Source organism: Nycticebus coucang, chromosome 5 (genome assembly GCF_027406575.1).
Source record: "Nycticebus coucang isolate mNycCou1 chromosome 5, mNycCou1.pri, whole genome shotgun sequence".
Lineage (NCBI taxonomy): Eukaryota > Metazoa > Chordata > Mammalia > Primates > Lorisidae > Nycticebus > Nycticebus coucang.
In genome coordinates, this window is record NC_069784.1 from 58386505 (window position 1) to 58395722 (window position 9218).

A 9218-nucleotide genomic window follows, 5' to 3' on the forward strand; every position below is an offset into this window, starting at 1 on the left:
ACAGCTGGTGTGTAGGTATCCTAAAGCCACATTGTCTGCTAAAGTGCTTGGACTTCGAGTAGTGAGATAAAACAGGATGATTTACGGTGAAGACAGGCTAGGGGAACAAGCTACCCATTTTCTTTGGCAACAGTTCTCAACCTGTGGGTAGCGACCCACGGGAACTGTATTAAAGGGCATTAGGAGGGTTGAGAACCACTGCCCTTTGGCCTCATACCCTGGTAAGAGCCAAGCTACCAGCCCTCCTAAGTCCTAATGGCAGCACCCATTCACATTCAGGTTTCCTGAAGTGTCCGTTTTAGCTAGCTTCCCTCCCCCAAGCAGCTGAGCAGCACCCAAATGGGCTCTGTAAGTGGGGTAGGCCTGGGAAAGAGGCAAGGAAGCCTGAGGGGCTAGGACTGGGTCTGTAGCCTAGCCTAGCCTTTGTTCCCCCTCTCTTCCAAAGGGCTGTCCTATCATCCTCTGTACCCCAGCCGTCTCATTGAGGAATGTGAGAAGGGCTGGGGTGCCCAAACCTTTATTTTCTTGGGCTCTAGAAGTCAAGCGCTCACCTCTTCCTTGCCTCATTTAAAACACTCCTACACACAGCACTGCCACAGTGGGAGTGCCACCACCCACCAGCCTCTTACTAGGAATCACTGCATGTCCAGATTTCTGGTACTCGTCTCCCATTTTTTTAGCTAGATGTGCCAGGAAAGGTAATCCAGGTGCCACCTGGCTATCCTGTACTGTTATGAATAGGTTACATGGGCCCAGCAGAGGTCAGGGTGGAGGCTGGTCACCTGCTTCTGTCTGGATGGGCTCTCCCACCTGTACTATACCCTGGCTAGTGACCCAAAGCAGCATACTGGGGGTTCTAGCTGACCATGTGACCCAGGGACAAGGAAGGGAGGACAGGGAGGCATTGGTGACCCCTGAGGATAAAGAAGTGTGGAACCTGTGATGGTGGCAGCAGCCCTCAGTCACAGGTCTCACCATGTGGGGAAGGGCAGCTGAGCAGGCCTGGCTCAGCTAACACCGCCACAAGACCTCTTTAAAGCAGTCTCTTGATTCTCCATTTAGGCTTGATTTATTTATATTAATTTCCTTACCTTTAGTATAAGGCAATTATCAGCCCAAGATTTAAACATATCCATAGGAAGAGGGAGGAAAAGTGTTCCCCAAAATGTCCTAAAGCTTTCCCCCTTTGGATTTTAATCAAAAGCACATACTCAGCTTGGCACCTGTAGCTCAGCAGCTAGGGCACAGGCCACATACACCAAGGCTGACAGGTTCGAACCCTACCCGGGCCTGCTAAACAATGACAACAACAACAACAAAAAAAAAAATAGCCTGGCATTGTGGCCTGTGCCTGTAGTCCCAGCTATGGGAGGCTGAGGCAAGAGAATCACTTAAACCCAAAGTTTGAGGTTGCTGTGAGCTGTGACACTACAGCACTCTACTGAGGGTGACATAGTGAGACTCTGTCTAAAAAAAAAAAGGAAGAAGGAGCAAGATGCCGGCTGAGTAACAGCTTCTTTGCAACTGGGCACGGTGAGATTGTGGAGAGAAGACTCCAGGCATCTCTGGCTTGTGGGCTCTACCCAGAAACAGCCCTTTGGGGACACAGGGAGACAGCAAGAGACTTCTGGACCCCAGGAGGAAGATAAAAGCATTGGAGAACTGGCAAGTGGTTGCTTTCATTTGGTCTGAGGCTGTGGCTGCCACAGCTATAACTACAATAGCAGCGAGATTGCAAACAGAGAAGGCCTTCCCTGTGAGCTGTTTTGTTTTTCTGGACTTGGACACTCGGTTGAACTACCTTGGGAGAACTTGGGCGAGATTGCAGATGACTTTAAGCATCTGTCTAGGGCCCCAGACTGAGCCACTGAGCTGGAATGGAGCTAATATTGTTCGGCTGTGGGCCACACGCAGCCATTGTGGGAGAACAGTCCTTGCAGGCTCTGCCCTCAGGGTCACAGCACGAGGCTTGGGCTGGGAGACCTTGGGTGAGTGAAGTAGTGATTGAGCAATGCCAAAGGCCGGGACTGAGATGTTGGGGAAGAGCGGAGATTTCAGTGTTTGGCAGTGGGAGGATTGCCTTGCAGCCTCAGCCCTCAGGGGCATAGAGTGAGACCAATTTTGGCACGCTGGATAAGCGGGCAGCTGCTTTAGGAGAGATCCCAGCAACAAGTGCTTTCCTGGGAAAGCTTCTGCTTAGCCAAGGTTAACAGTTTAAAGTGTCTTTTAAGCAGGCTGAGGAGAGATTTATGCTCTCAACCCTCCAGGGTTTGAGAAATCAGCAGAGGCCTCCAGTCTCCATCTCATACAGCTGTATCACCATTGTGATTAACATCTCATACCCCAGAAGATCACCTGCTGCCCAGACAATATTTAACAAGATACATATACTGCTTTGTTTGGGGTTTTTTTGTTTTGTTTTTTTTTTTATTTCAACATTATCTCTCTAGATTTTTCTCTCTTTTTCTTTTGTTTCTTCATTTTTCTAGTTTATTTATTTATTTGTCACCCTCAGTAGAATACCATCGCCACACAGCTCACAGCAACCTCCAGCTCTTGGGCTAGGGTGATCTCTTGCCTCAGCCTCCCGAGTACCTGGAAATACAGGTGCCCGCCAGAACTCCAGCTATTTTTGTTGCAGTTGCCACTGCTGTTTTAGCTGGCCGGGGCCAGGTTAAAATCCGTCACCCTCGGTATATGGGGTTGGCGCCCTACCCACTGAGCTACAGGCGCTGCCCCATTTTTCTAGTTTAAATATAATTTTCCAAGGTTGCTTTGTTTTTTTTTATTATTATTATTATTTTTTTTTTTGGTTGCAGTTTGGCAGGGGCTGGGTTTGAACCCGCCACCTTTGGTATATGGGGCCAGCGCCCTGCTCACTGAGCCACAGGCGCCACCCCCAAGGTTGCTTTCTTTTTTTTTTTTTTGTAGAGACAGAGTCTCACTGTACCGCCCTCGGGTAGAGTGCCGTGGCGTCACACGGCTCACAGCAACCTCTTAACTCTTGGGCTTACGCGATTCTCTTGCCTCAGCCTCCCGAGCAGCTGGGACTACAGGCGCCCGCCACAACGCCCGGCTATTTTTTTTTTGGTTGCAGTTTGGCCGGGGCTGGGTTTGAACCTGCCACCCTCGGCATATGGGGCTGGCGCCCTACTCACTGAGCCACAGGCGCCGCCCCCAAGTTTGCTTTCTTTAATAATAACTTCATTTTTGCTAGTGTTTCTGCCCCTACTATTTTTTTTTTTTTGTAGAGACAGAGTCTCACTTTACCACCTTGGGTAGAGTACCATGACGTCACAGGACTCACAGCAACCTCTAGCTCTTGGGCTTACATGATTCTCTTGCCTCAGCCTCCCAAGCAGCTGGGACTACAGGTGCCCGCCACAACGCCTGGCTATTTTTTGGTTGCAGTTTGGCTGGGGCTGGATTTGAACCCGCCACCCTTGGTATATGGGGCCGGCGCCCTACTCACTGAGCCACAGATGCCGCCCAAATGGTGGGGTTTTTATTTGAAGTTTTTGGCCAGGGCTGGGTTTGAACCCACCACCTCCAGCATATGGGGCTGGCGCCTTACTCCTTTGAGCCACAGGTGCCACCCCTTTACCCCTACTATTTGTTTTTTTCCCCCAATTTTATCCCATAAGGTTTTCTGTGTGCTTGTTTTGATTTGATTTCTAGTATTTTTGTCTTTCCTCTCTATTTGGTGGAGGTGGGGTACTGTGTCTGCTCAGGCTGGCAAAGAGCTGCTAACCTCAAGGGAACCAATCAACCGAGCACCCCCAGAGGTTTTTAAGGTTGGGTCAAAGTACCCTACTATACACCCTTATTACTCCTGTCTCCCTCTTTCTGTGCCTCTCCTTTTTTTTTTTTTTGTTTTTTGTTTTTTAGAGACAGAGTCTCATTCTGTTGCCCTTGGGAGAGTGCCATGGCATCACAGTTCACTGCAACTTCCAGCTCTTGGGCTTAGGCGATTCTCCTGCCTCAGCCTCCTGAGTAACTGGGACTACAGGTGCCCACCACAACACCCAGCCATTTTTTTGTTGCAGTTTGGCCAGGATCAGGTTCGAACCCACCACCCTCAGTATATGAGGCCAGCACCCTACTTACTGAGCCACAGGTGCTGCCCACCTCTCTTCTTTTTTTCAATATTTCCTTTTACTCACCCCTTCTCCTTTCTCTTTTTTTCTTTAAAAAGAAAAAAAGTACATGCTCTATAAAGGATTCAATTTCAAGGAGAAAGCCAGATCAGAAAAGAAAGGAGATGGGGAAAAGTAAGACTGGAGAGACAAAAGAATAAAGGCCTTCAGTGCTCTTCTCAGCACTACTAACGCCAGGAGCCCACACTCAGCCTTCTGACCTCTTTGTGATAAGCAAGACTCTTGGGAGTCTGGCCACATGGATAGGGGAGGGGACAGGGATAGCAGTCCTCCAGGAGCACCACTTAAGCTCCCACCCCTATTGCTAACTCTTGGTTCCTACACTGAGGCATTGTAAGGCTTCCTACACAGAGGTCCGGCCTCTCAGAAAACAGGCTAAACCAGGAATATCCCTGTTCCTGTCCTCTGGGCCTAGCAAGCCCAAGAAGTCTGACTCTCAGGTTCTCCTCCCCAGTTAAAGGCATTATCAGATACCAGTCTGTGGCCCCCATCTCCCACAAGAAAGACCATCTGCTAACCCTAACCATTCCCTCAACCCCACCCGGGCTCCAGTGAGCACAGGGTGACTGCACTAGCTGAGCAGCAGTGCATGTTCCTGTGGAGGCTCCTCATGGGCCTGCTCAAGACCCACCTAAGGCAGCAGCAAGGAGAGGACAGTTAACCCTAAGTACAGAGAGGACAGGGGTCCTGGAGTAGGGCAGACCCAGAGCTTCTAGGAGATGGGAACAGACCTAAATCTAGAACAGAGAGGCTCCCAGGTGCTGAAACCCTGTTAACACCCAATCCAGCATCCCAAAATTCTGGCCAGGATGAGAGTGGGCAATATGAGCACAGCTGGGTTGGCAGAGTATCCTGATCTCCAGCCTCTTGCCTAGTGTCTGGGTGTGCCAGTCAGCCTATGGCAGGCAGCAGGTGGCCACATTTCATGCACAGTGGCTGTGAGGGGCAAAGTGAGACTCTTTGGGGGCATTAGTCCTGCAATGGGTGAGGGGGAGGAAGCCAATGAGCCAAGACTATTGGAGGAACATGGGGCACCTGGTCCCATGTAGCCCATACAATTGGAAGAGTGTAGAAAGTGAGTACTGGGAAGATATCCCTAGTGGAGAGATGAAAAGGAGAAGGAAGACATTCAGACTGGAGATGGCTTGAGTAGAGGGCTTGACCGAGGTGACTGTTGAGGTGAGAAAGTGAGATGCTTTGAGAGATGGTGAAGAGCTGAGGCCCAAATCAGAGTGTAATGAAGTCAACCTGAGCTCCACTCCCTCTGCACACAAAGAGCCGGCATTGGCTGCAGGCACTGTAGCGGAAGATAGGCGGACCTGTACATCCTTTTTCTACATACTCTAATGGCTGACAGCATCATAAACTGCATCAGGGCATCACCCACACACTCACTCACACCCCCACGCTGAGTGGACATGCAACTGCACCAGTGACCACACTGCTGGGCCAGGTGCTACATACCATGCTCAGGTTTGGCTTGGTCCCCAACCTTGGCTGCCCAGGCTGTGGGCTGCAGGTTATGGTGCTCTGCTGGGCATGAGTCTGCTCATCTTTAAGCATCAAGCAGGACTTCAGAGGTGAAAATGTAGGGTGGTGCCTGTGGCTCAAGGAGTAGGGCGCTGGCCCCATATACCAAGGTTGGCAGGTTCAAACCCAGCCCTGGTCAAAAAAACTGCAAAAACCAAAATGCTTGTGAACTGTAAATCCTCTATGCTGAAGCATTTTGGGGAAAATGGAAATCCAAGACAGGCCTCTGAAGCAATCTGCAGAAAGTGAGATTTGCTTGTGGACAGTCACAGGAAGCTGTTGGAACATGAGAGGATAATGGTCTCTGAATTTTCCTGTACAACTTCTCACAAATTCTGCCTCCCCCATTCTCCCCTCCTTCCACTGCCCTCTCCTTAGATAGCCTCTGCCCTTTATTGCTCATACTTTTCCATTTTAATACAATTACACCTAAGAAAATAAAATACTTGGAACCAAAAATGGAGAGGTTGGAAAACAAGATCCATTAGGGATAGTGGTCAGGCTTTAGAGGTGGGGACACCAACCTTACCCTGTGAGTTGTACCCAAGTGAATAGAATGATTTAGAGCTTTCTGCTGGAGCAGACCCATGAATTTTCCAGCTATTGAACAACCGGGAAAAGAACCACAACACTCTAAATTAATCATTTTGTCTGCTCTGTGAAAATAGTTATAGATTCTAAGTATTGTTTCTTTGCCAGTTGGTACAATGTTAGTTTGTCTGTAGAGGATACTAGAGGAAATTTTCAGGAGGAATCATTGCTCACCAGTCCTGGTAGGTCCGAGAACATAGCTTCTCCAGGCTTGGCTCTTCCTGTGAGCCATTTCCTATAAACAGCTTTCCCAGGCACTCTAGCAGGCATCCTCAAACTTCTTAAACAGGGGGCCAGTTCACTGTCCCTCAGACCATTGGAGGGCCGGACTATAGTTTAAAAAAAAAAAAACTATGAACAAATTCCTATGCACACTGCACATATATTATTTTGAAGTAAAAAAACAAAACAGGAACAAATACAATCACATCGCCTCATGTGGCCCACGGGCCGCAGCATGAGGACCGCTGCTCTAGAGAGTAAAATTCTTGTAAGTTCTAGAAGGCAGATTTCTGGCACACCAGCTTGGCATCTTGGCAACTCATTCAGTGAGTCCTTTTCTTTTTTCTTTCTTTTTTTTTTTGTAGAGACAGAGTCTCACTTTACCGCCTTCAGTAGAGTGCCATGATGTCACAGAACTCACAGCAACCTCTAGCTCTTGGGCTTTCATGATTCTCCTGCCTCAGCGTCCCGAGCAGCTGGGACTACAGGCGCCCGCCACAACGCCCGGCTATTTTTTGGTTGCAGTTCAGCTAGGGCTGGGTTTGAACCTACCACCCTCGGTATATGGAGCCGGGGCCCTACTCACTGAGCCACAGGCGCCACCCTTTTTTTTTTTTTTTTTAGAGACAGTCTCATTTTATTGCCTTCGGTAGAGTGCTGTGGCGTCACAACTCACAGCAACCTCCAGACCCTGGTCTTAGGCAATTCTCTTGCCTCAGCCTCCCGAGTAGCCGTGACCACAGGTGCCTGCCACAATGCTTGGTTATTTTTTTGTTGTAGTTTGGCTGGGGTGGGTTCCACCCGCCACCCTGGGTACATGGGGCGGGTGCCCCACCCACTGAGCCACAGGTGCTGCCCTCCCTTTTTTTGAGACTTAGTGGCACCTTATGGCCCTGGGTCGAGTGCGATGACATCACAGCTCACAGCAACCTCCCACCAACCTCAATGTATGTGGCCAGTGCCATAACCACTGTCCATTGTGCTACAGGCACTGAGTCTCTCTTTTTTTTTTTATGAGACAAAGTCTCACTTTCTTGCCCCTGGTAGAGTGCTATGGCGTCATAGCTCACAGCAACCTCAAACTCTTGGGCTTAAGTGATTCTCTTGCCTCAGCCTCCCACATAGCTGGGACTATAGGTGCCCACCACAACGCCTGGCTATTTTTAGAGACAGGGTATCACTCTGGCTCAAGATGGTCTTGAACCTGTGAGGTCAGGCAATCCACCTGCCTTGGCCTCCCAAGTGCTGGGATTACAGGGGTGAGCCACCACGCCCAGCCCCAGCCATGTCATTTTCAACAGTATAGATTCAGACCTGGAGGAAGGGTCACTGCTGCTTCTAGCATCTGCCCTTACCATGTGGTTTAGAATTCTCTCTGCTGGGCGGCGCCTGTGGCTCAGTCGGTAAGGCGCCGGCCCCATATACCGAGGGTGGCAGGTTCAAACCTGGCCCCGGCTGAACTGCAACTAAAAAAATAGCTGGGCGTTGTGGCGGGCGCCTGTGGTCCCAGATACTCAGGAGGCTGAGGCAGGAGAATCGCTTAAGCCCAGGAGTTGGAGGTTGCTGTGAGCTGTGTGAGGCCACGGCCCTCTACCGAGGGCCATAAAGTGAGACTCTGTCTCTACAAAAAAAAAAAAGAATTCTCTCTGCTTCTTAGCTAATTCCTCCTTATTCCAATCCCCTGTTATGGGTGATAACTGTTCATATTAAACTCTCCCAGTGGGTGTTACTGTGTCTTTTCTCTCTCCTGATGGGTCCTTGGCTGATACCAACAGCATGGTGGTTGGATGGGAGGGGCTAGTTTTAGAGCTCTTATGACCTATGTCTCCTCCAGTCTCTGAGGAAAAGCCAAAGACCACAGGATCTGGACCAGTGCTATATGTTATCTGTGGGCCGGGAGTCAGGGGATTTGGGCTAAATATCTTGTGCCTGGAGTTTGGTAAGTGTTTAGAGAATGAATAATTGAACCAGCACTGGCCTTCCACCTGTTATCAAACTTCAGGGTTTCTGCAAGACCCTTGTCCAGTCTTCCTCACAAGCGTCCTAAGAACCAAGGAGAGGTGTATTCTAAAATCCCTTCCAGTGCTAATTTACTCTAACCAAGGGTATTATGTGGTCTGACTGGTATTTCAGTGCAGACTGACCTGGCAGGTAGAGACCAGAGGCAAGATCAGTCAGGAGCCCTTGTGAGAGATAAAGGCTAACTGAAGGTGATAAGGGCTAAAAAGGAAAGTATAAAAACAAGTAGTGATTTTCCTGGGAGAACCAGCCTTTGAAGTAGGATTACCAGATAAAATACTAAAAATTGTTTATACGAAATTCAAAGGTACATTGTGTCTCAGGTGTTTTGTTTGTTCTGTTTTCTAAATCCAGCAACCCTTCTTTGAAGAGGCACCTGAAAGGACTGTGGTCTCAGGGGCTCTTGCCTAGGTACTGGGCCATCAACCCCCAAAGCCCTTTTCCAGCCCAGGCCAACACCCTTCCTCTCTTTCCAGTAGGCCCTCGTGGACCTGGACCCTTTTCCTTTCCTCTTCAATACTGTCAGCACTCTATCCCCTGTGCTTCCTCTTCCAAGGCCTAACTGTGAAGTAGGTTGCAGCTGCCCTCAATACTCCCTTCCTTTGCGCCGCTCGCGCCGCCCGCGCCGGAAACTTCATTTCCCAGAAGCCCCGGCGGCTCCTCCCGGGCGCCCCCCTGTGGCGCGCATGTTCGAGGCCC